This window comes from Hemicordylus capensis, chromosome 2 (assembly GCF_027244095.1).
Source record: "Hemicordylus capensis ecotype Gifberg chromosome 2, rHemCap1.1.pri, whole genome shotgun sequence".
Taxonomy (NCBI): Eukaryota; Metazoa; Chordata; class Lepidosauria; order Squamata; family Cordylidae; genus Hemicordylus; species Hemicordylus capensis.
In genome coordinates this window covers 289,427,392-289,441,714 of record NC_069658.1, presented here as the reverse complement: position 1 = coordinate 289,441,714, position 14,323 = coordinate 289,427,392, and the positions used below count along the sequence as shown (strand labels likewise).

The 14,323-nt window shown below is 47.3% G+C and overlaps 1 protein-coding gene across 3 annotated transcripts in view; it reads left to right on the top strand.

Annotated features, from left to right (window-relative positions):
- The window catches only part of SUMF1 (sulfatase modifying factor 1), a 122,420-nt gene that overhangs the window by 40,196 nt on the left and 67,901 nt on the right, over positions 1 to 14,323 (top strand). The gene's annotated exons all lie outside the window — the stretch shown is intronic.

The window sequence follows — 14,323 nt, the reverse complement described above, 5'->3', positions numbered from 1 at the left end:
GTACTTTACCCTTGCATGTAGTTCTAAGTTGAGCATGCCCTGCTGTCATCACTTATATCCAATGGAGTTCTTGACTTCCAGCTGAAAACTAATCATTTGGCTGTTAGCAGCACTCTTAGGATAAACCACTTATAATGCTTGAATACCATACAGTTTATGAGCTGAGTTTGAGAATATCTGTCTTAATGGGAAGATTTTATACAGTTTGAATCTACAATTCTACATGATTCTACAATTTGAAGATTTTCTACAGATTGGTTAGGTTATGTAATATATGTATTTGTTTAAATTTATATCCTGCTCTTCCTCCAAGGAGCCCATAGTAGTACACATGGTTATGTTTATCATCACAACAACAACCCAATGAGGTAAGTTGGGTTAAGAGATAAGTGACTGGCCCAGAATCACCCTGTGAGTTTCATAGCTGAATGGGAATTTGGATTTGGGTCTCCTCAGTTCTAGTCCAACATTCTAAACACTGCACCATGCTGGCTGATTTGTTACCAGCATCCTGCCAGAAAGCTGCTACCAGTGGGCAACTTCATAACATATTTATTGTTCTACCTTCTACTGCTTTCAATCTCTAGCAGTCTCTTTGATTACCTATCCTTATTTTTAGCAAAACATTCAAGAGTCCTAATAGATTCTCAACTTGTCTTTTGTTGGATTAATGCTGGTTGCAACTCAGAAGAAATTGATTGAAGAGATGTTTCCAGTTGTTTAGGGAAAATGTATGTATGAGACACTACAGCAGCCCTGCACAACTCAAATGACCTGGCGGGCCGAAACCAACCGTGACTTGGTTCATGGGGACCGAGGTCAATTCCTAGGGCGGTGATTATTAGAGTAACACTTAATATCAATCAATCAACCAATCAACTGAAGTAAAGTGAAATGAATTAAAAATGAATTAAAAATGAATTTAATCAATATTTAACTTTTGATGTTCTGGCAGGCCAAGATTGATTTAAATTAATATGAAATAAGTTGAATTAAAATTCATTCTAATAATATAAATATTATACAATCTGTACAAAATACGTAATAAAATGCATTGTTCTTCCTTCCCACCTCTGCCAAATCATCACACAAAACATGGAACACTTGGGGGGGGGATGAGAACCTCTTCTCATAATTTTGGAAAAGAATGGAGAAGGGGAAAGAAAGATGGAAAGGATGCAGCAGGAGGCTTGGCCAGAGAGAGAGAGAGAGAGAGAGAGAGAGAATGGTGCAGTCTTGGTGTGTGTGTGAGAGAGTGAGCATGGAGCAGTCTTGGTGGGGGAGAGAGAGAGAGAATGGAGCAGTCTTGGTGGGTGTGTGAGAGTGAACATGGAGCAGTCTTGGTGAGAGAGAGAGAGAGAGAATGGAGCAGTCTTGGGTGTGTGAGAGTGAGCATGGAGCAGTCTTGGTGGGAGAGAGAGAATGCAGCAACGGAGCAGTCTTGGCGGGAGAGAGAGAGAGAGAACGGAGCAGTCTTGGCGGGAGAGAGAGAGAGAGAACGGAGCAGTCTTGGCGGGAGAGAGAGAGAGAGAACGGAGCAGTCTTGGCGGGAGAGAGAGAGAGAGAACGGAGCAGTCTTGGCGGGAGAGAGAGAGAGAGAGAGAACGGAGCAGTCTTGGCGGGGGAGAGAGAGAGAGAGAGAACGGAGCAGTCTTGGCGGGGGAGAGAGAGAGAGAGAGAACGGAGCAGTCTTGGCGGGGGAGAGAGAGAGAGAGAACGGAGCAGTCTTGGCGGGGGAGAGAGAGAGAGAGAGAACGGAGCAGTCTTGGCGGGGGAGAGAGAGAGAGAGAACGGAGCAGTCTTGGCGGGGGAGAGAGAGAGAGAGAACGGAGCAGTCTTGGCGGGGGAGAGAGAGAGAGAGAACGGAGCAGTCTTGGCGGGAGAGAGAGAGAGAGAGAGAACGGAGCAGTCTTGGCGGGAGAGAGAGAGAGAGAGAGAACGGAGCAGTCTTGGCGGGAGAGAGAGAGAGAGAGAGAACGGAGCAGTCTTGGCGGGAGAGAGAGAGAGAGAGAGAACGGAGCAGTCTTGGCGGGAGAGAGAGAGAGAGAGAGAACGGAGCAGTCTTGGCGGGAGAGAGAGAGAGAGAGAGAACGGAGCAGTCTTGGCGGGAGAGAGAGAGAGAGAGAGAACGGAGCAGTCTTGGCGGGAGAGAGAGAGAGAGAGAGAACGGAGCAGTCTTGGCGGGAGAGAGAGAGAGAGAGAGAACGGAGCAGTCTTGGCGGGAGAGAGAGAGAGAGAACGGAGCAGTCTTGGCGGGGGAGAGAGAGAGAGAGAGAGAACGGAGCAGTCTTGGCGGGGGAGAGAGAGAGAGAGAGAGAACGGAGCAGTCTTGGCGGGGGAGAGAGAGAGAGAGAGAGAACGGAGCAGTCTTGGCGGGGGAGAGAGAGAGAGAGAGAGAACGGAGCAGTCTTGGCGGGGGAGAGAGAGAGAGAGAGAGAACGGAGCAGTCTTGGCGGGGGAGAGAGAGAGAGAGAGAGAACGGAGCAGTCTTGGCGGGGGAGAGAGAGAGAGAGAGAACGGAGCAGTCTTGGCGGGGGAGAGAGAGAGAGAGAGAACGGAGCAGTCTTGGCGGGGGAGAGAGAGAGAGAGAGAACGGAGCAGTCTTGGCGGGGGAGAGAGAGAGAGAGAGAACGGAGCAGTCTTGGCGGGGGAGAGAGAGAGAGAGAGAACGGAGCAGTCTTGGCGGGGGAGAGAGAGAGAGAGAGAACGGAGCAGTCTTGGCGGGGGAGAGAGAGAGAGAGAGAACGGAGCAGTCTTGGCGGGGGAGAGAGAGAGAGAGAGAACGGAGCAGTCTTGGCGGGGGAGAGAGAGAGAGAGAGAACGGAGCAGTCTTGGCGGGGGAGAGAGAGAGAGAGAGAACGGAGCAGTCTTGGCGGGGGAGAGAGAGAGAGAGAGAACGGAGCAGTCTTGGCGGGGGAGAGAGAGAGAGAGAGAACGGAGCAGTCTTGGCGGGGGAGAGAGAGAGAGAGAGAACGGAGCAGTCTTGGCGGGGGAGAGAGAGAGAGAGAGAACGGAGCAGTCTTGGCGGGGGAGAGAGAGAGAGAATGGGGCGGTCAGTGGGAGAGAGAGAGAATGGAGCAGTCTTGATGGGGGAGAGAGAATGGAGCAGTCTTGGTGGGAGAGAGAGAGAGAACGGAGCGGTCTTGGTGGGAGAGAGTGAGAGAGAAAGCGAGCGAGAGAGAATGGAGCGGTCTTGGTGGGGGAGAGAGAGACTTAAGAGACTTAACTGTGCAGGCGCGCCTCGCAGTTGGGAAGCAACACCGGGCCAAATGGCAGGCCCGAGTGTCGCTCTGGTTTCTGCTGCTGTGCACCACTGTTGCTGTGGGGGAGGGTAAGGAAGAACACCCGCAACCCCGCAGCCATCTTCTTGGCCGTGCAGCGGCTGGAATTTTATTTGAGGAGGTGTTTTTTAAGCAGCAGGGGGAGGAAGAGGAAATAGCCCCGGGGCCAGGAAAAAAGGCCTCGCGGGCTGCATCCGGCCCCCGGGCCGCATGTTGTACAGGCCTGCTCTACAGTGTGCAAGCTATACAAATCTGGTTTGCTGGGATTTCTGTAAGTGTGGGCCTGCATCTATTTTTTGTTGTTGTAGAATGCTAGTGTTGTACTAGTGTTTTTCCCCCCTGTTTACACTAATCAGGAAGCCAGACCGCACATCTGCTTTTAATTATGTGTACTAGGGTTTACTACACATGAACATCTATTCCCATATTGAAAATCTCATGTATCTCCTTAGATCTATATGAATGAGCATGCAGTGTGGGACTAGGTCTTGGCATTGAAAAAACAGAACTAAAGTGATTGAAGAGAGTGGTTTGTTGGTTTGTTTGTTGGTTTGTTTGTTTAGATTTCAATACTGCCCTTCCAAAAATGGCTCATTTCTCACACAGAGAAATAACAAATAAATAATATGGATCCCTGTCCCCAAAGGGCTCACAATCTTAAAAAGAAACTTAAGATAGACACCAGCAACAGTAACTGAAGGTACTGTGCTGGGTGGGTGGGATAGGGCCATAATACCTGCCTTTGTAACAAAAATAGATTTTGGGTCGGGGTTTTTTTGGTCTAGGTGACTTGAAAGCCTACATCTACAATTAAAAATCATTTTATTTATATATCATATTTGATATACTGCATAATATAGTGTACATAATTTAAAACACAACAAATACAAACCAGAATAAAAACAAAACAATTTCACAGAATTAAAGCAGTTAAAACAATATCACAGGATAAAAACAATTAAACAGTTCAGAATTCATTTCAGTTAAAAGCCTGAGAAAATAGGTAGAGGGTCTTTTTAAACAGCAGATAGAGATGCTCTTATTTTGACAGAGAGCATATTCCAAAGCCCTGGGGCAGCCACAGAGAAGGCCCGGTCCTGAGTTGCTACCAATGAGCCGGCGGCAACTGTAATGTAGCACATGCCAGAAAATTGTAACAGGTGGCAGGTTTCATGACAAAGGCGGCGGTCTCTCAAGCACCTTGTACCGAAGCTGTTAAGGGCTTTATAGGTAATAACCAACACTTTGCATTTCGCTCTGAAACATGCCGCCCAGCGACGCAAGTTTGGGCGGGGTATCAGTTTGATAAATAGATAGATATCTTGAGCCATTGTGGTTCTTTTAAGATCTGTGTTATTTGGTCTCTTTGGGTTATCCCAGAGACCAGTCTGACTGCCACATTCTGTACCAATTGTAGTTTCCAGACTATTTATAAAGGCAGCCCCATATAGAGTGCATTACAGTAGTCAAGCCCGGATGTTATGAGCATATGCACCACTGTTGTAAGGTCATTTACCTCCAGAAATGGGTGTAGCTGATGTATCAGCCAAAGCTGATAAAAAGCGTTCCTGGCCACTGCCTCAACCTGAGAAACCAGAGAGAGTTTTGGAACCAGGGGCACACCCATGCTACATACTTGTTCTTTTTGGGGAGAGTGTAACCCAGTCCAGAACAGGCAGATCTAAACTACCTCTTGGGTCCTGACTGCCCCACCCATCAGTACCCATCTTATTTGGATTCAACTTCTGCATATTGATAACACTTTGCATCAAATCTCCTGATGATCTCTTCCAGCAGTTTCATGTAAACCTTAGAAAACTGGAGCAAACATGGAGCCTTGTGGAACTCCATACATTAATTCTCACTTTGCAGAGCAACAGTCTCCAAGTGACACCATCTGGAATCTATCAGAGAGGTAGGAATAGAATCACTGTAAAACAATCCCACCTCCCTCAGGCACCTCAGAAAAATACCATGGCTGCTGAGAGATCCGAAAGGATCAGCAGAGTCACACTTCCACTGTCAATATCTTATTGAAGATCATCTGTCAGGCTCACTAAATCATGTAGTTGTTGCATTGTTAAGGGGTGGGAGAACAGTCTTTTGCAGTGCTGTACGGATACCGTTCCTCTCTATTTTGCTGCTTGCAGTACACTTCTTAAAATGAGCAGTACAATCTGCTAAGAAGGGCAACAGCATATTAATTATTTCCTTAAACATATGCAGGGGGCCACTTATGGGTTTTCAATTGCATTTTTGCAGACTGTTGGGAGGGTTCAAGGTGACTTAGTGTTTTCGTACCTAATCAGTTTAACTTATACAGAAGTGATTCATCTTACCGTGTTCCCACTGTGCTCCCAAAGGAAAATGTTATACATTGGAGCAATAATAGCACACGCCAGAGCACTCTATGTGCGGAAGTGCTGGGGCAATTAGACTCTGCAGGCTTTATTCTTTTCTTTATGAAGAAAGCGGGTACTGTGAATAATAGGGAAAGGAGGAAGCTTAATGAGTCTGTTAAGCCACCATTTAAAAACCAATGGGGCGTTGGAATCTGACACAATACGTATGGCAAAACAACACACACACACCCCTTCCCCTGCCTCTTCTGGTAAAATGGTTCATGTTTTTGCTGTTGACAGACTATTCCAAGATGGACAACTTGTCCTTGTATCAAGACCCTTTCCCTATCGTGCCTGGCCTAACTGCTGCCTGGTTCCTCCCTCTCTGACTCCAGTAACAGCCAGTTACTTTGTACTGACCGTAGAGAGTAAAGGAGAGACCTTTCCATTAACTACTTTTGACGAAATTGTATTGTATACGGTCTTGAATTTTCCCGTAGGAACAGAAAATGTGATATAAATATAATCACTATCTATTATACATTCAGCCAGAAGTGGTGGTAGGATAGGGTGAAGGGAACTGTCTAGCTCAAAAGTGGCCAAATCATTTTGGCCCTCTGAAGTGATCATTGCCATTTGGCTGAGTGAAATTCGGCAGTCCTGCCAAGCTGGGAACAAAATTTTAGATTGTGAGCCCTTTGGAGACAGAGATCCATCATATTTATTTATTATTTCTCTGTGTAAACCACCCTGAGCCATTTTTTGAAGGGCGGTATAGAAATTGAATGAATGAATGTATGAAAATGTTCAGTCTTCATACACTTCATTCCAGGTACCTCAGTCAGATGCTCTGGTTGACCTATGTTGTTCAGAAGACTGAACAGCCACCACATGTTTCTTTCAAAATGGTCTGCTGTAGTTACTCCCAATTGGCCTCAGTGTCAAAGAAAGGCCAATAATGTGAAGGGAGAGCAGGTGGAGGTACAAGATAGGCTGGGTCAACATTCTAGAGAAAGTAGTGGGTTAAAGATTTTAAGAATAGAGATGTGAACTTGTGGTGTTGGTGAATCGAGCAGCTTTCAGAGAGTCAGAGAAGACGTGGAGGAATCTCCTACTTCTAACACTAGGACTTCTGATAGAACCAGAGAGGTAATTTGGGAGCCTGGACCTTAGGGCCTTTGGAGCACACACACCCTTGCTGGAGGCTCCCCTCCCACTGCAAGTTAAGCATCCTCCTCTCTCTCTCTCTCTCTCTCTCTCTCTCTCTCTTAACAGATTGGGTGTATTTGTGCAAATATTCAGTAGCAGAAACATTTCAATATGCAACTTAACATATTCCCATCCCACACTTTTCTTTTCCCACTCTCCATCTATAAAGCACCCGGCACAGGTCATAATCACCACACTACCCAGGACAAATGAAAGAGTATTTGGGAGGCCCCCAGGGGGTGTGGAGAACCTGGACTTCAGCCCTGAAGTCCAGAGGTAAAAACGCCACTGGATAGAACAGAATCCTGCTAAACGGGGACTGCCATCCTGTTCTTTCTTGTGTTGCTGGGTCAGCCTAGTGCTTCTTCTTATGCTCTGTAGTAACTCCTGGTTGCTTGAAAAAGTCTGTGTGAGACCAAGTTATGAAGAGTCAGGCAAGGTGTTACACAGGAGTTTCTTCCATGTTGCAGTGAGCCTCCCTCAGTCTAGACAAGGATTGGTTGACTTCAGGTTGTAACTAAAGTCAAAGAAAAGTTATTTATCTGAAAGCTCATACCTTATTTTCTCTCACATGGGAAGGAGCAGGACACATGGGTTCGCAGTATGCTTTAATAACCCTGCAGCAAGAACTTAAGCTTTCAAAAGGAACACTTCCTCTTCCTGAACCCAGACCTGATGATGAGGAAAGGGTAGTGATACCAGGCTTGTTTGGTGGCAGGTTGTGGGCTCCCACCATTTGATTTCAAATGAAGCAATCTCAGAAAGCCCCTCAGAAGAGACAAGGTGGAGTTCATATCCCTAAGATCCTCTGCTTTGCATTGTTCTTAGCTGTATTGTTTCTCCTCAGAGGAACTGTGGCCTTTGGTGTGTGGCAGTAGACATGTGCTATTAAAAACCCAAAAGGGTTCATATACACGCCTGAAAACATAGACATGTGAAATGCAAAAGCAAAACCTTTCACTGAGCATTTAGAGGGTCACGATGTTGAGCATTTCCACTGAGACCTATGGAGGGGAAATGCACCATGTGTCTAACCATCTATGCTTCTGAGTTGCTTTAGTACCCTGAGGCACATGGCAGTGTGCCATTTCTTTCATCCACTCTGTCATGGCCCTTGGCCTAACTCAGAAGCATTGTCCCTGATGTTCACAGAGGCGGCAAGCTGGAACTGGCCTGCATCCCAAAGTGGAGAGCTCTGCAGCTTCCTTCCAGAGATTTCCCCTATTTGGTTAGAGTGACTTTTAGAGGACTGTCCTTTGCCTTGTTTTTCAGTATGTATTATTAGGACATCCTGGCATGCAGGACATAATCTGGGTAGGCATGGAAAAATGATATTATTCTGATTACTTTGGCAAGCAGCCTGGTGATGCAGGGACTTGCTTTTCTTGTGGCTTGGCATTACTTAACCTGATATTAACAGTTTGGCCAAACGCATTTCCCCCTTCAAGTATTTAGGCTGTAATGGAGAGTACAAACAAAAGCAACATCTGGAAGAATCATTTCTGCTTGGTTTATTTCGATCTCACATTTAAGGCTTCAGATCCAATACATGGTTAATTTTCTAAAATTCTAGCTGTGTGTGACTTGAGCTTCTCTCCCACTTTGTTAAAAACTAGACATAGCTGGTAAAGCCAGGGCTGATAAATACATAAGATTGAGATGGGCAGGCAATGAGAGATTCATGGTTTGGGGGCACCAGCACTAATGTGACTGAACAAACTAACAAGTGTAAATCTAAAAGGCTGAAAGGGGTGATTCCACTTGGCATTGCACCTAAGAGAGGCAACTTGATCCAAGCAGCATTCACAAGCTGAGTGGAAAAAGAATGCAAGATTAATTTTGTTGGGCTCTGAAAAGTCAGTGAGCAGTTACAGAACACCAGAATACAGAGAAAACAGGGCCAGCCCAAGTCTGAGGGGACTTTCAGCCCATAAGCGCCATGCCCTCATGTGGGGGGACTTCTGACCAGTAGATGGGCAGGCAGGAAGGTGGCTCCTCTTCCCCATTAGCGAATAGGTGGATCTATGCGGTTGTGGTGGCAACTCCTTCTCATTCTTCACATTGGCAAATAAGGGGAATCTTTGACCACGGCTCCTCTTCTGGCCACCCTTGGAGGATAGGAAGAAAGGGAGATGCCACTGAGTCCTCCTGTTCACTGATGGGGAAGGTGAGGAGGTGGAGCTGCCACCACTGAGCCCCTCAGTGGCTGTGGCAGCTCCTTCTCCTATCCTCCCCGTCGGTGAGGGGAGTCAGTCAGGCTTTCTCCCAGAGGCCTTAGCATCATTTTAGGATCCTTTGGGAGGAAGTCAATTTGTGGATGAAAAGAGCAAGGGAAGGTGGCAGCAGCAGCACAACTATTTCAGGAAAGAGACTTCTGCTGTTGCTACCTTCTCCCAGAACCCCCTCCATCTGCAAGCAGGAGCAACCCCCCCAGAAGCCACACCACTTACAGTTGATGGGGAGGTGCTGGGAGAAGGCAATCATGGTGCAAGTATTATGGAGAAGGTGGGCACTTAAGTTCAGGGTTTGGTTGGGTAGATCCTCTTCTGACTTTGGGTTCCCAGGGCAGTGCCCACCCCTGCAGAGAAGCAACTGATTAAATGCCATCTCTATGGAGCTTCAAGACCTTTTGCTTTGTAGCTTATCTACTGTTGCATAATATGATAACATGGTTTTGTGTGGTGTTGCTGTATTAAACAGTGCAGACTGAGCATGCAAAGGAACAATACATTCCTCCCTTGCTTAGGAAACTTAGCCCTGTGGAGAATGCAGAATGAGACTAAAGCTCCACTATAGCACGTTAGGTAAGGACAGTCTTGCTAAACATGGCATGCTTGCTGATAAAGAGAGAGCAGAGCTGTTACAAGAACCAAAAAAGATTTTCAACTCAGTGTGCAGGGTACCAGGAAGAAAATAAATGGGACAGGATTTTATAAACCACATATAGAGGCGTTTCTCACGAGCAGCAGAAACCAGGCTAAGGGAGCCCAGCCTTCGTGTGCAACAACAGGAGCTGTGCGGCTCCTGGCGGCAAGCCCGCCTAAATGCCCTCCCTCTAAAATGAGGTTAACGGGGCGAATGCTCCATTAACTCTGCTCTTCTAGCCGTATGTCTGCTCCGGCTGCTTTCATTGCAGACACACTCGGGAAGGGGGTAGAGGGTGCCAGGAATACACCGTGCACTCACACATTGCATTACTGAGGCTCCGGGGTGGGGGGTCAGGGTTCTGCATGGCAGCACTTCCCTTTGCCCGACCCCCGGAACTGCCAGACAAGCCATGGCCAGGTGCAGGAGCACCCGAGCAAAGCCGCCACTCATCTGGGCACACTCACCTGGGTGGCCTGCCCAGGGAGTTCCATATGATTGTCTGCAGGGAGGTAAACACTTTTGGGCTTCCTCCCCACATAACAGGGTAGCCTTCCACTTGATCAGGGGAAGAGCTTCATAGTTTCCCATTCACTAGCCAGAGTTGCTTGCTTGCTTGCTTGCTTGCTTTTTTCCCCCTGAAGGAAACAAAACTCAAACAAATTGAGTTTGAATCTTGGGTGAGATGCCTATGTATGAATAAGTTTTACAAAAAAATCACCAAAAAACAGAATTTATGAGGACGTAAACATTTGAGTCCCTTCCTGGTTTGAGATTTCTGTCAGGCTTTAGGAAGAGAATGGCCCAAGACACAAGTCCTCTGTTGATATGGTTGGTCAGACCAAAATGGGCAATTTGGGGGAACTTTCCTATTTGTCTGTAGGAACTGCTTCTTCTGCACAGGTTAGCACAACAAAACCTTGACATCTGGCAGATGCCTCAAAAGCCCCCACCCCGCCTTGACTTAAGTCTTGAAGCACTGGTCCCTTTTGGCATTATTTGCATTGTGATGTGTCTGTATAGTCAACAGCAGCTGTTTTCTCAACTTAAACGCAATGCAGTTGCTATGGAGGCGGAATGTTGAACAGAAGTAGGTCACTTCAGTACAGTTTTGGATGTGCTTAGGAAACAGAAAAGCCTAGCTGGTGAAAGATGCAGATCAGGTGAGCACTGAAGGTGCATCATCTTGAGGACATTCCTTGCTGTTTGGCAAAATACATGTCTTTTGCCCATATTTCATTTATTGTAGCTTTTCTGATCTCAAGTTCTGTCAAATACATTGTAGCAGAAAGGGAATCCACTGAGAGACAGGTGGAATGGCATGGATGAAAGATGGTTTTGTTTACTTAGCGTGTGTAGAAGAGCAGACTGGGCCTGAAATGCTAACACTCATTGCTGCCGTAGACATTTGTGGGTCTTGGGAGTGGACACTAGTGATGGTACAGCCTGCATCTAGGTTGGTTCCAGAAGAATTAAAACTGCAAGTAAAATAGCTGCCTCATTTGTCACTGTCCACAAAGCAACAGGAAGGCATTGGTGTCCACAGGAAGTTTTCCAGGGGTGGGAACAAAGTCTGTGCATATAAATAGCTGCATAAAATTATGTAAATGGCTTCACAGTAATTTGACTATGAATCTGTGATAGACAACTGGGTTTGGATAACTTCATGGAGGAGAGGTCTATCAATGGCTACTAGTCTGAGGCCTACAGGCCACCTCCAGCCTCAAAGGCAGGATGCCTCTGAATACCAGTTGGGCATGTCCTCGGCTCCTGCCTGTAGGCTTCCAGTGGCATCTGGTGGGCCAATATGTGAAACAGGGTGCTGGACTAAATGAGCCTTGGGCCTGATCCAGCAGGGCTGTTTGTACGTTCTTATGTCCTTAACTGCCCACCCACCCCTGCTGGATGCCCATGTTTTTAGGTACCCAGACTGATGCCTCCACCACTCATTTGCTTTGCGTCATGGATGGAGTAGAGGTCAGCAATGAAAGAGAGAGGCAGGTAGCTAATGAGATGTCATTAAGTTGGATATGCAAGAACTTGAGAGAGGTTGTTTGCATTCTACAATGTGGCCACATAATTGGGCAGTCTTCAGGACAAAGGACAGTAGAATCTTTGTGAATGACTGGCACCAGTTGGGTACATAAGAACAGCCCTGCTGGATCAGGCTCAAGGACCATCTAGACCAGCATCCTGTTTCGCACAGTGGCCCACCAGATGCCGCTGGAAGCCACAGGCAGGAGTTGAGGGCGTGCCCTCTCTCCTGCCATTGCTCCCCTGCAACTGGTACTCAGAGGCACACCCTTGAGGCTGGAGGTGGCCCACAGCCCTCTGACTAGTAGCCATTGATAGACCTCTCCTCCATGAAGTCATCCAAACCCCTCTTAAAGCCATCCGGGTTGTTGGCTGTCACCACATCCTGTGGCAGAGAGTTCCACAAGTGGATCACGCGTTGTGTGAAAAAGTACTTCTGTTTGTTGGTCCTAGACCTCCTGGCAATCAATTTCATGGAGTGACCCCTGGTTCTAGTGTTGTGTGAGAGGGAAAAGAATCTCTCTCTCTCCACTTTCTCCATGCCATGCATGATTTTATAGACCTCTATCATGTCTCCCCGCAGTCGTCTTTTTTCTAAACTAAAAAGCCCCAGGTGTTGTAGTCTTGCCTCGTAAGAAAGGTGCTCCAGGCCCCTGATCATCTTGGTTGCCCTCTTCTGTACCTTCTCCAGTTCAACAGTGTCCTTTTTAAGATGTGGTGACCAGAATTGTACGCAGTACTGTAAGTGTGGTCGCACCATAGTTTTGTATAAGGGCATTATAATGTTAGCCGTTTTATTTTCAGTCCCCTTCCTAATGATCCCTAGCATGGAATTTGCCTTTTTCACAGCTGCCGCACATTTAATAGACACTTTCAACGAGCTGTCAACCACAACCTCAAGATCCCTTTCCTGGTCCGTCACCGACAGCTCAGATCCCATCAGCATATACTTGAATTTGGGGTTTTTCGTTCCAATGTGCGTCACTTTACACTTGCTAACATTGAACCGCATTTGCAATTTTGTCGCCCACTCCCCCAGTTTGGAGAGATCCTTTTGGAGCTGCTCACAATCCGTTTGGGATTTCACTACCCAGAAGAGTTTGGTATCATCTGCAAATTTGGCCACATCGCTGCTTACCCCTGCTTCTAGATCATTTATGACTAAATTAAAAAGCACCGGTCCCAGTACAGATCCCTGGGGGACCCCACTTCTTACTTCCCTCCATTGTGAAAACTCTCCATTTATACCTACCCTCTGTTTTCTGTCTTTCAACCAGTTAGCAATCCACACATGTACTTGTCCCTTTATTCCATGACAGCTAAGTTTCCTCAGGAGTCTTTGATGAGGAACTTTGTCAAAAGCTTTTTGGAAGTCCAGGTAGACTATGTCAACTGGATCACCTTGATCCACATACTTGTTGACACTCTCAACGAACGTGTCCCAGTGCCTAACAAATGTGTCCCAGTGCCTAACAAATCTAAAGCCCTCCTCCCGGCACCAACGTCTCATCCACGCATTGAAACCCCTCAGCTCTGCCTGTCTCACTGTACTTGCGCGTGGAACAGGTAGCATTTCTGAGAATGCTACCTTGGGGGTCCTGGATTTCAAAATGCTACCTATCAGCCTAAATTTGGCTTCCAGGACCTCCCGACTGCATTTCCCCACATCGTTGGTGCCGACGTGCACCACGACAGCTGTCTCCTCCCCAGCACTGCCTAGGAGCCTGTCTATACGCTGCATAATGTCCGCAACCTTCGCACCAGGCAGGCAAGTCAACGTGCGGTCAACACGCGGGTCACAAACCCATCTCTCTATCCCCCTAATGATCGAATCACCAACTACAAGGAGGCCCCCACCCCCCAGAGGAGTATCCCCTGTGCTAGAGGATATGGGCTCATCATCCACGGAAGGGGTCCCTTCTAAAGGAGCATTTCCCTCTTCCTCAGACCGATGTCCTCCTCGCCCAAGACCTTCATTCTCCCTGACAGCAGAGGAGCTACCAGCCCTGGAGTGGGATGCCTCTATCACATCCCTGAAGGTCTCATTCACATGCCTCTCTTTCTCCCTGAGCTTCTCCAGATCCGCCACCTTGGTCTCAAGGGAACAGATTTGTTCCCTGAGAGCCAGGAGCTCCTTGCACCGAGCACACACCCATGACTTCTGCCCATGGGGCAAATAGTCATACATGTGGCACTCTGTGCAATACACTGGGAAGTGCCCCTTCCCCTGCTGACCTTCTATCTTCATACTGTTTTAGTTGGCTGTTTACAGTATTTAGGGAGCTTATTGTCTGTTTATTAGATAGTTTATTAGGATAGGTCTCAGCTGTAATGGTCAGCTATTTAACTGTCCAAACAGCCTTTCCCAAGAATATGAGGGATACGAGGGAGGGATATGTACTTACGTTCTCTTCTCCACCAGGCTCCTTGTGATCCTTGTGATCGCGGGGGCTTGTTCCAGGCTCCCACGCATACTTCCCGCTAAACTCCTGCAAAACTCTTATGTCCTGTTTGCTATGCTCTGTTCGCTATGCTCTCGGGCCTACACCTCTTATGTAGAGTTGCCTTCCAACTGTCACACTGGATGGGAGT